This window comes from Pteropus vampyrus, unplaced genomic scaffold, assembly GCF_000151845.1.
Source record: "Pteropus vampyrus isolate Shadow unplaced genomic scaffold, Pvam_2.0 Scaffold44, whole genome shotgun sequence".
Classification (NCBI taxonomy): Eukaryota; Metazoa; Chordata; class Mammalia; order Chiroptera; family Pteropodidae; genus Pteropus; species Pteropus vampyrus.
The window spans coordinates 5,271,392-5,283,216 of NW_011888825.1; the positions used below are offsets into that span (position 1 = coordinate 5,271,392).

Sequence of the window (11,825 nt, forward strand, 5' to 3'; positions counted from 1 at the left end):
CTACTATATGAGGGAAACAAAGCTTTATGTGTTTGTGTTTTTAGATTAACAATTTTTTTTAGTGACAAACCAGTAAAACAGAAAACCCAACATTTTCCTTGATAGAGTTAGGACCTCTAAGTTACAAGAGATAGAAATTCCAGCCCCAACCTAATGTGATTTAAGCTGGAGAAATTTAGAGGTGGAGCTAGCTTTAGGCACAGTTTATTTCAAGGGTCCAGTCACATGACCAGAATCTTTGGGTCCTATCCAGGGTTCTAAGTGGTAGTCCCTATAGCTTTAGGCTCCTATGAAATAGAGGAGTTGATTCTCTCATAGATCAAGGGAAAGCCTCAAAACTAAGAATTGTGGGCTCTGTTTATTTTACTTGTGGTATGCTCATCCTGAAACGAGTCAATATGTGGGGAGAGAGGCATATGCGCATGGGGGAAAGATGTGCTACTGACCTAGTGTAGGTCATGCTCTGCCCATGAAGGCAGAGTCAACTCCAAAAGGAAATTGAAATCGAGTGGTAAACACATGCTCAGTAGTAAAGCAGCAGATATCTACCACAGTAAGTAATATAAAATAAATCAAACATAGGAATTATATCTTACGTATGAAAAATTTAGCTGACCCCAGGTCCACCAATGCAGTGTAAACTCTGACCTGTTTCCCTAGGCTGCTGACATTGGTCCATTGTCCTGACTCTGGGATGTCATCAACACAGACTGGGCAGTTGGTTATGACTCCAAGGCATGTGTCTCATGTTCACAGGAGATCACCTCCAGTTAGTTCAGTGCTCACCTCCCCAAAAGCCCAGTGGCAACACAAACTTTGCTCCCCTGGCATGGCATAGAGACAGTTCTCATTCTTCAGAGTTAAGAAGACCTGCCCCATTTTTCTACCCTAGAATCTTTTCCTCCTGAGATGAGGCACTGTGTGAGATCAGGTTCATCGAAGAACAGTAAAATTTTCCCCTTGCTATCTTTGGTCCTATGATTTTTATTTTAAACTTAGTAATAGGACTCATATCTTATATTGTTCAAAAGCCATTATTGTTGCTGTTGTCTGCTACCACTCGTACCATTATTATTACTATTATTGCTACTGCTAGTGTTGTTGTTAAAAATGGCAATCTACTGGAAGTCCAGAAATAGGAGCTAGAGAATACTAATTTGACCATGACTTCCAATATTATCTAAGACAAAGAGACAACATCTCTGGCAAACCAAATCATAAAACAGTGATGTGTTTGAGATGGCTTCTGAGAGGGATGGACTTGGTACATGTCTAACATGAGTATTCTGTTCAACTAAAGGCTTTGGCCCAATAAATTGATATGATGCTTCATAGAGCTGTCTCTTCTAAATCTTCTGAAGTACATTTTTCCCTAGACTCTAACGATACCTGGAAAACTGCCTAATTATGCCAAAATGGAAATAGCCTTTGAGTTTTTGCCATTTGATTTCGTTTCTGAAAATTGATTATTTTAAACATTGCATCTACTGCCGGTGTTGGTATTATGACTTCCAAGAAGTTCTTTAGATTATGACTTCTTCGATGTCGTTTATAATAACCTGCTGCTTGAATGTTTTGTTAACAAAATACTGTCTGGTTTTTGAATCTAGAGAATGGAGGTTTTACCAGGCTGGTATCCAATGAAAAAGCTTTCCTTCCGAATCAATTTTGCCAGATGATTGACTCAATTATTTAAATTTTGTGTGGCTTTTGATACATTAAGAAAGAATCCCTGAAAAATATGTTATGATTATCATATCAAATTAATAAATCCCTGTGCTGAGCAGATGCTGGCTGTTTTCATCTATTTCCGTAACTGCATTTAAAGGGCAGGAAGTGTTGTTATTTTGGGTTATTTTTGTTTGGCTCTCTTCATCAATTCCAGACATAATACAATCAATTTCAAAGATATATTTTTATGATGTTGCTTTTGGGACTGAGAAAGTTATTGGTTTACGTGAGACTAATTGAAAGGATGATTCGGTGTTAATGATAATGGCCTTTGAAATGTTCTACATTCGACAACATTCCTATTCAAAGCTATACCCTTTAAGTCACTCTTTCAGCTTGTATCATCACTCTAGGAAAACAGCACATTAAACTCCATGACTATTATTATCACTAGTCTCATTTTATCTGAACACTTATTCAGAGCCAACACAACCCAGAACGTGCAATGACAAGGAATGTTCTGCCTCACTTTCTGAGCCAGCTGACAGGGGCTTCCATTACCCATTAGTCTCCAAGCTCTCTTGGCAATTTCTAGGTCAGGCCATATGATTCATGTCATTATACAAAAACACCAAGTCGTCAAGCCTTTTCATTGTGTTGCAAATCAGTTGTGTAAATGTGAGAAGGGACCCAGAATTGTTTTCACTAAGGAAAAACAAACACAAGCTCTCTAGCAAGCCTAAAAATACCCATGAAAATGGAAAGGTGACAGCAGAACCCAAGAAGTGCTTAGGTTAAGACAGCCCATGTATAACTTATATTGGAAATTTAAAAAGAACAAGAAAACCTCCTGCTAGGCACTCTAAATTAAATAATTACTGGAACCTGGTAGATGATGCAAATGAGAGATACGGGCCCAGTATGAGAGGTGGGTATAATTAGGGACTGGAGATGGCATCCCCAGTAACAGACAGGTAGATTCTGTCTGCAACAATGATCCTGGCTATTGGCATCCCACTGTGGCCAGGTATTCTAAGTTTTAAAGAGAAAATCAAATCTCAATTTTCATAGGAAGTCTAATTTTAAAATATCTTAAGAATTGTTTATGTGTGTGTGTATACATTCATGTATAAATATTAATAAATGTAACTGGGGCCATTATTACATGATCTCCACTTTGAAAAGGACTTAGGCACAAGTTTTGGAAAGTTGGCGTTCTGATATACCAGTTTTATGAGAAATAAAGGTAAGATACTAGTGGTAAATAAGATTTATCTCTAGGTAAGGAAGTGACTTTTTATTTCTGGATGTTTAAGAAAGTTCACACTTCACATTTTAATTGTGCTCACATTCAACCTTTTGTAATTCATTTCTAAAACGGTGATTTTTATTTTTAAAGAAAGGTGGTAAATAGATAATGGAGGCAAGCTGACTACTGTGTCTTTCCCTCAACTATCAATAAAGTAACATCTAAGGAACAGAACAAAAAAGAGAAAAATGAGGGTGAAGAAACACAAACAATAGTGTCTTTGTAATTTCAGTGTCTCCTTGTCTCCAGAGATCTCTAAATGTAAAGGACAGTGAGGTGGCAGCTACTTGCTTGCTTATCGGCTCCCCTTTCTAGAATCACTAAGGGAAAGTGCCAAAATATAGGAGCCCGCAACGCCTGTTTCCCTCTCTTCGGCCTCACTCCAGTCTTAGCAGGATGATCGTCTTAGGGAGGGACTTTGCCACTTTCTCTGCTTTCCAAGGCCCTCTGGGGGAATGGGGCTCCCACAGCTGTACAGCAGATACCTTGACACCCCCTACCTCTGCCCTCAGGAGTTAGTGCTCTAGGAGTAGCAGAAAAGTGGAAAATACCATCTTTCTATCCAGTATCTCATATCATCATGGGACTCTGTGAATTTTGGCATCTCTTTCTACTCCACTATCGTGATTGTATCACAGAGCATCTCAGCTAAGCCCAACCAAGAACTGCATCTGTTGGCACGTAATATGTGATATAGAGGGGAATTTTGGTTTTGACAAAAAGAGGAACGAAGCTGGTTCTTACGTACTGTGAGAGAGAGGGAAAGAAGGAGAGGCTCTAGCTGACTCTCACAGAGTAAGAAGTGATGGCAATAACTAAGCATAAAATACACTTGATGCTTTACATCTATTTTCCTGTTTTGTTTTCATGTTAACCCATAGGTTGACATTTCAACCTTTAGTACTTGTATGAAACTCAGGTTGATTAACTTTAGCTTAGTCTTATGATGGAGGAGGAGCTGGGATCCTCCTTGTTAGAGAGTTCTCTCCACCCACCAACACTGCTGCCTCCAAAAGAAAGATGGTCGAAGATTATTTTACTTCGAATGGGCGAGATCTCAGAAATCAGGCAGCACAAAGTTTGGGTAACCATATTGTAAGAGGAATAAAAACACACTGCATAGTCTCCAGAGGAGAAAGACCAAGAGACTCAAAACAGCCTTCTGAGGGTTAGCTGAGATGAGTGGAGACTTTTAACCTCAGAGTCAGAGGGTTTAATAGGAAAGGAGAATGTGATCCTTTCTTGAAATACTTGTAGTGGGATTCAATGTCACTGTGATTGTAGAGTATGCATAAATAGTACTTACAGAGAAACTTTTCAGATTTTTTTTCTTTAATGGAGGAAGTTTCAGGCATGACCATTAAGTTCCACGTCCTAAAATACATCCTAAAATATATTCAAGTGCATCCAGTTCATTACTTTTCAGGGATGTTTTAGAGCAATTTCTCAAAATATGGTTCCCAGACCAGAATCATCATCATCACCTGGATCCTCATTAAAAACACAGATTTTCAGGCCTCTCCTCACACCTGCTGAATCAGAAATTCTGGGGGTGGGCCCAGCTGTTTGCATTTTAGCAAGCCCTTCTATTGACACTGATCCACACTGAATTTTGAGAGCCGCCACAACAGTCTATATCTGCATGTCTCTTCTGCCCTCTAGACACTAAACTTCTTACCTCATCCTTATGTCATCTATGTTTATCACAGTGCTTGGGTTGTGATAGTTACATCTTTCTTAATTGTTTGATAAACAAATACATTAACCAGGAAGGAGAACACTTCTGCAGATATAATTTTCAGCTGTGGTCTTTAAAGCACATGAATCATATAAAGATGGAATGCTTGTTAAAAATGTAATTTTTAGACACCTGCCCCCACCCTGTTTCACTGCCCACACATGTACCTATGGAATCCAAATCTCTGGGATGGGATCACAGAATTTGAATTTTAATTACTTAAATAACTACATGAATTTCACTCTTTAAAAATTTGTCTTTCTGTGGAATAAGTAATAAATACATCTATATGGTACAACATTCAAAACATACTAATGAGGATTCACAGAGAGTAAGTCTTCCCACTACCCTATATCTACCTGCCCAGGTCTCCTCCCACAATGAAATTACAAGAAGCAGAGTTTGTTTTGTTTATTTATTGTATATTCTTTCAGACATCTTATATAAACATATACACACACGTGCACATACTATACAAAAGACTGTATAGTCTCTTCTGTCCATTGATTTTTTTCCCTCTCAACCTTATATCTAGAATGTACATTTAAAGAAATTCACCAAGTGATTCTTTTTACTGTTGGTGAAGATGTAAATTGATGCAGCCACTATGGAAAACAGTATGGAAGTTCTTTAAAACAATTCAAAATAGAACTACCATATGATTTAGCAATTCCACTTCTAACTCAAGAAGATATTTGCACCCATGCTTATTGAAGCATTATTTATAATAGCCAAGACATGGAAACAACCTAAATGCAAACAAACTTTTAAGAATTACTTTTTTGGATTTTTGGACAGAATTTGAAAAATGTGTTTTCATAAGTAAATTATATAGTCTTTAGATAGTTCTAGTTTAATTTTAGTTCATTCCCCATCTAGGACCTTACAAGTTAACAAGCTACCATTTAATTTATACTTATTCTTAGATTCTTATTTATTTATTTATTTTTTTATTTTTTTATTTTTTTATGCCTACAGCACCTGGCCTTCCTAGGTGGTCTCCCATCCAAATACTAACCAGGCCCGACCCTGCTTAGCTTCCAAGATCAGATGGGATTGGGCGTGTTCAGGGTGGCATGGCCATAGACTATTCTTAGATTCTTATTTTGTATATCTGTCATGTGTCTCCCTTGAGTGTGGTGAAACCACTTATGAGACGAGACTAGGTCTCTTCTTTCTCTTCATAACCAATAATTAAAGCAGTAGTGCCTGGCACATGGTTGGCATTTAGTAAGTAAGTATTGAGTGAATAAGTAAGTGTGTAGCATGTGTGACTGACTACCAGTGCGTTTGACTGAGTTGTATGGATGTGTTGGCCTAGCAGTCACAATAGTGAACTTTGGAGGTCTTGTGAGGGACACAAAAATATTTTAAGCTTCTTTGCTGGCTTCATACAGTTCTCTTTCTAGATGTAGAGAGCCCAACACTCTGTAGTGTAGTGGTATCAGTGGTAAGTCAGCAAATTAACACTGAAGGGATTCTTTAGCACAAAGGCATTCTACTTATAATAAAGGAGCTGTAGCAGCCAAACAGAGCAGACAAAGAAATAAAATCTATTAAACCAACAGACTCTTCATCCAGCCATTTCCGGAGGGCAGAGGACCAGCTTTGATTCTGCGAGACTCCTTGGATTCACAGCTCCCTCATCTCTCAAGTTGATGATTAAAATAAGACAAAAGTTTAATATTTCTGAATGTATGTAGAATATCTTTCCTATTAGTTCAATAAAGCCAAGCAAATGATAGTTAAGAATTTCTTTTTCTAGTAGTTTATCATCCCTAAAATGCAGAGATTATATTTAAAAGATCCTCTGTGAAGCTCATACCTATCAAATAGTTCCTCCCAGAGCCTTTTAAAGAGTAAACAACAACAAGCTGGGGTTATTAAAGGATAAAGCTTCAAGCTATTATCTAAGGACAGGGCTTGTTAAAAATAGAATTAAATGGCCCTGGAACTGTTGGAATCTAGAAGACAAAGAGGTATAAATAGCTGAATCAAAGGATGCCTATTCTAAGTTGTCCTTTTTGCTGGGATTCTGAGGGAGAGCTGTGCCTGGGGCAGAACCACTAGGTCTGAGGGGAGGGAACCAAGAGCAGACCAAGCAGGCACTATCTTCTCTCTCTGCTATTTGGTCTTTTGGTTTGCAGGCATCCCAGAACAGAATTCAGTGAGTGTCTCAGCCTGTAGGAATGGACCAGAGATAAAATGCAGACAGAACAATCCTTAAGGGTAAGATGACCCAGGAGGCTTACATTTTGATACAGAAGGACTCAGATAGATAAAACAAGCTAAAACTTGGTGGAAATCAAATTTGTAAGAGTTGAAATCATATTGTGCTAAAATGCTTTAAAAAATCTCCCAAAACATTCTGTGCATGATTTTTGCACTTCCACAAAGTCTTTGTTGTGGAGTGGTGAAGTTTCTGCTTTCACCTGATGGATGCCCAGAATCCTTCCTCTGTGCTTCAAATTAATTCTCTGACCTTCAATTCAATTCAGCACTCAGTCATCACCTAATATGAGCTAAGACACTATGTTAAACACCTTGAAGATGCATAAATGAGCAAAGTGAGACACATAAATATTAGTGATGGAAAGGACCTTTGAGTTTATTCATTAATTCCTCAAGTAAATTCTGAGTGCCAAGACTTATCTTCTCTTAGAAAACCAAGGACATAGCAATAAGCCAAGACAGGTCAGATATCTGGTTTCTGTGATCCAGGAGTACATTCTAGAATCACTGAGGAGCTTGTAATATGTCCATGCCAGGACATCACCCCACCCTAAAGGTTCTGATTCAGTTAGTTCTTATAGAATCATGGTGACACAGGTAGTTCATGCAAAAATGGATGTTCTGGCTTAGAACCAGTAATGTAGCACCATTTTATCATCATTAAGTTGAGGAAAATAGGGCTCAGAAAGAAGTTTTGTAGTTCCCAAGGATCAATATGGATTAATATTTGCCAGGGCCTTGAATTTTGTACCATACTAATGCCATGGCTTGATAAAAATGAAACAAGACAAAACAAAATGAAATCATGTCCATAAGTGATCATACAAATAGATAAAACATGATAAGAGTTAAGGAAAGGTCTAGAGTGCATGAGGACATAGAGGGAGAGATCACTTCTAGGATGGTAATCAAAGGTGCCTTGAGAATAGCCTTGGAGAGGATTATATAAGTATTTAAGTCAGGGAGTGTGAGTCCTTCAACTGTGTTCTTTTTCAAGACTGTTTCGATGATTAAGAGTCTCTTGAAACTGCGTATGAGTTAGAACTGGCTTTTTAATTTCTGCAAAAAAAAAATAAATAAATAAGGTCACTGGAATTTTGATAGGCATTGCACTGAATGTAAAGATTGCTTTGGAGTATATTGCCAATTCAACGATACTCAGTTTTGTAATCCATAATCAGGGATGTTTTCCAATTATTTAGGTATTTAATTTTTTTCAGCAGTGTTTTGTCATTTTCAGTATATATCTTACACCTACTTGGTTAAATTTACTTCTATGTGTTTTATTCTTTTTGATGCTATTATAAATAAAGTTATTTTCTTAATTTCGTATTTGAATTGTTCATTGCTAGTATATAGAAATCCAACCAAATTTTGCATGTTAATCTTATATCCTGCAACTTCGTTCAACTAGTTTACTACTGCTAATGTTTTTATTTTTTAAGTAGATTCTCTCCAATTTTCTGCATATAAGATTATGTCATCTGTGAATAGTTTTACTTCTTCCTTTCAATTTAGATTTTTTTTTTTTTTGGCCTATTTGCTCTGACTAGAGCATCTATTACCATGTTGAATAAAAGTGGTGAGAGTAGGCATCCTTCTCTTATTCCTGATCTTAGAGGAAACGCTTTTAGTCTTTACTGACTAAAATGTTAAATATGTTTTTTTCATATATGCCCTTTATCAGGTAGAGGAAGTTTTCTTCTATTCCTAATTTTTTGAGTGTTTTTTTTTCTCCCCATGAAATTTGTTGGATTTTGTCAAATGTGTATTTCTGCATCAGTGGAGATAATTTTTTTCTCCATTCTATTAATGTGTCCATTCCATTGGTCAATTTTTATATGTTTAACCCCCATTGCATGGATAAATCTGAATGGTGTATAATCCTTTCAATATACTGCTGGATTTGGATGGATTTCTTCTTAAGTAATTAAATAATCTAGTATATAATATAGCTGCCAGTTAGATTCTTGAAGAAGGACTCATAATATAAGGAGAAAGATTTTAATTTATACCTCTTACATGGATGGTGGAACAAAAAGCAGGAAAATTTGAAAGGAAAATGCAAACTTTCTTCTTATTGGCTTAAGGAAATGCTCTGTAAAGGTCTTAAGTTGCCAAAAAGAAAAAAAGAAAAAAAGAAAAAAAGAAAGTCTGCTGATAAAAAAGCCCTGACACATGGTGAAGATTTAAAATCCCAGATGAGTGATGTGGTCCACTGACCCATGGCATGAATATCTTGAACAAGGTCTGTGCAGTAGATTATAATTAAGTTAAAATACGCTGGTGAGCAATTTCTATGTCTATAATTCTCTACATTTTTATGATTAATTTGTGTTCTTGTTATCTATTGATGCCTAACAAGCCAAAACATGATGGCTTAAAATAAGAACAATCAATTATTATCTCAGTTTCTATGGGCTAGGAATTTAGAGAGGATTTTAGCTAGGCAGTCCTGGTGTGAGATCTCTCTTTTCAATCAAATGGGGTCTGGTGGCCATCTCTCTCTCTCTTCATTTAGTCTCAAGGCTTCTCTATGTGCTTTTTCTACATAAGCTACTTTGAGCTTCCTCACAGCATGGTGTCCTTGGAGTGGTAAGACTGTGCATAGGCAGCTTAGAACTCTAGTTTGCGTGCTCCAGGGTACCAGGCTGAAGCTGTACTTCTCTAATGATCAGCCTCTGAAGTCACCCAGCGTCAATCCTCTATAGCCTGTGAGTTGATCAATCACTAAGGAGGGCCAGATTCAACAATGGGGACATAGATCTCACCTGTCTAGGACAAGAGAGTCAACAATTTGCAGGAATGTTTTCAAACTGCCATGGTTTACCTGACTTATTATTTTAATGATATTTTATTTGATTGATTAAAAAATTTAATCCCGATACTGAAACATAAGTTTTGTCATTTGGCCCGCAGAGCTCACAGCAAGGCAAAACTGTTCACTTAGTAGCAAGTGAAATGCCTGAGAAGAAATGATAACTTTCTGAGTCCTGCGTTTGCAACCTAAGGTGAGAATTTTACAAACTATAACTACTCTCAATACAGATATATAAAACTCTTCCAGAAAGCAATGTTCCATTTCTCTTTATGTGAAGTTTAAGAAAATATCATAAAATCAAGGCCCCTACAGTACCTGTGGCTGACACTTATTTGTTATTTTTATTTGCATGAACCATTTTCCTCGTTCCACAGAGCACAGAGCAAACAGCTGGTTACTCCTTAAATGAACATGATGATATAAGAATGATGTTCTATGTGTGTGCTAAAGGAGGTCTCGCTGGATAAATAAAAGGTTGCTCATTTATTTATGATGCAAAAACCCATTGTGTGCTCTGTGGGAAGAATCATCAATTATTTATTCAGAACTCCCTTCTCCAAGTACAGCTTTTGTGTGCATGAGGCATGTCTGTTTTTATTACTTTAAAACATGTAATTTTCATTTTGAGTGTGGTGAATGTTCTGTCTGAAAGTGTGTGGCATTGTGGTAACCTATATATTTGATAAAGAATTTCTAGTTTGTTATACCATTTTCATCTGAACCCTATAGTCAAATGCCCAGCAATTATGACAGATGGATATCAGGAGTTCATCCATTCACTGCATGCTCATTCCTTTTCCCTTACTACCCTCCCTCCCCCCAATAGAAATGCTATATCACTAAATCATTAATTATATTCTCAGAGCAAACATCTACTCAGACATCACTGACTTGTTCTAACCCTAGTGAAGACATGATTGGGTGACATCATTTCTCAAATGTATTTTATAGTCCTTAAGCTCTCTTTCATTTACATTAACTCTAGATCCATCACATCATATCGCCAGATCAGACAATCTGGTTTCTATGGTCTGCATGGAAAATGTAAATAGTGTAGAGACATATACCGCCTACTGTGTAGGTTCTCCAGGGGATTCATTCATCCCCCAGTATCTATACACCAGCCCCTCTGATGCAGCACTCAGTTAGATTGTGACCAAGGGAAGATACATGGCTTGGGTCAGGAATTGCTCCTCTTGCAGCCAGCTATCAAGGGCTTTCTTGAAGCAGAAGGTGTCAAGTTCCCCTCACTTAAGGTTTGGCTGGCTGGCTAGCAAAGAGTCTGATCAAACACAGCTTTGAGACATGGCTCAGATACCCCTTGGGTGAACCTACTGAGGGGAGAATGGTTGACTAACAGCCTTCAGCTGCCACACCTTTGGACCCAATGTGGCATGTATGCTGAGGCCACACTCTTCCCAAGCTGTTTCCAGCCAATGATTGAGTACAGTGGAGGGAAAAGGGCTGTTTAGAGCCAGGCCATTCTTTCTCAATGCAGAGTTCCTCTAACAGGCAGTCTCTGCTCCAAGTCTTCTCATCAGAGATAATTTTTCTGGGCTGCATTGTAATTTGAGGTTTTTCCTACCCAATCTTCCTTCCTTTCTCATTTCTTTTCACAGATGTCAGAACTGCATCGTGATCTGAAGGCTCTTCTCACCTACTTTTGCTCCATCTTCACTTTATCAAAAGATAAACAGGCATTTCCCTAGCAAAGCTCTCCTACTTCTAATTTCATTTTAGTGTCTGCTTTCTGGAGAACCTGAGAAGGCATATTTGGTTTCCAGGTTACTTCTTTCTTATTCTCTCATTCTTCCATTCTCTTCTAGTTCCTGTCCCTACACTCTACACCTGTCCATGCAATAGGTCTATTTTCTCCTTTTCTTGTAGTGTGGAAGATCAGAAAGAGATAAATATTTTATTCTATCTAAGCCCAAATCCTTAACACACACACACACACACACACACACACACACACACACACACACACAAACACACACACACACCCAAAACAAAACAAAAAATTTTGATTTGCAGTCTTCTCTTTCTGCAAATAG

At 37.6% G+C, this 11,825-nt stretch overlaps 1 non-coding gene across 1 annotated transcript; it reads right to left on the reverse strand.

The window, feature by feature from the left end:
• Positions 1–5,687: 5,687 nt before the first annotated feature.
• Positions 5,688–5,806, reverse strand: LOC111738907. The gene has a single exon (XR_002780038.1). It is a non-coding gene; the product is annotated as a 5S ribosomal RNA (ribosomal RNA).
• Between the last annotated feature and the right edge of the window lie 6,019 nt (positions 5,807–11,825).